Source organism: Pteropus vampyrus, unplaced genomic scaffold, assembly GCF_000151845.1.
Source record: "Pteropus vampyrus isolate Shadow unplaced genomic scaffold, Pvam_2.0 Scaffold16518, whole genome shotgun sequence".
Taxonomy (NCBI): domain Eukaryota; kingdom Metazoa; phylum Chordata; class Mammalia; order Chiroptera; family Pteropodidae; genus Pteropus; species Pteropus vampyrus.
The window spans coordinates 1-614 of record NW_011905299.1 but is presented as its reverse complement, the minus strand read 5'-3'; the positions used below and the strand labels follow the sequence as shown (position 1 = coordinate 614).

At 39.9% G+C, this 614-nt stretch overlaps 1 pseudogene; it reads left to right on the top strand.

Moving 5' to 3' along the window:
• The first annotated feature begins 341 nt into the window (after positions 1–341).
• LOC111735140 lies at positions 342–460 on the top strand (annotated as a pseudogene).
• The last annotated feature ends 154 nt before the right edge of the window (positions 461–614 follow it).

Genomic DNA, 614 nt, shown 5'->3' with positions numbered 1-614 from the left:
TGAGATATAAATCTAAAAGGAATAAACAGACATGACAAACAAGCAGAAACTCATGGATATGGAGTGGATTAGTGGTTACTAGAGGGAATAGGGTGGGGAAAGGTAGATAAGGGTAAAAGGGGTCAAATATTTGGTGACGGAAGGAAATCTAACTCTGGATGGTGAACACCCAATATATATATATATATGACATATCGTTGAATTGCACAGTTGAAACTTATTGGATTTTGTTGGTTAATGTCTCCCCAATAATTTTTAATTAAAAAAAGAGTAACTAGAGACAGGATGCAGAGTATATCCCTTACGGTATAGCAAGGGGTAAAATTAAGAATCACACTCTCGTCTATGGCCATGCCACCCTGAACATGCCCAATCTCGTCTGATCTCGGAAGCTAAACAGGGTCGGGCCCGGTTAGTACTTGGATGGGAGACCACCTAGGAAGACCAGGTGCTGTAGGAGTTTAAAAAAAAAAAAAAAGAATCACACTCTCAACAATGCTCTCAGTCAATCAAGAGCACAGAATAAAATAAATACTGCAACAGAGAGATGTAGACGTGCATAAGCATTTGGAGATAAAGAGAACTGGGCACCCTGTGTCTGTGATCGTGAGACA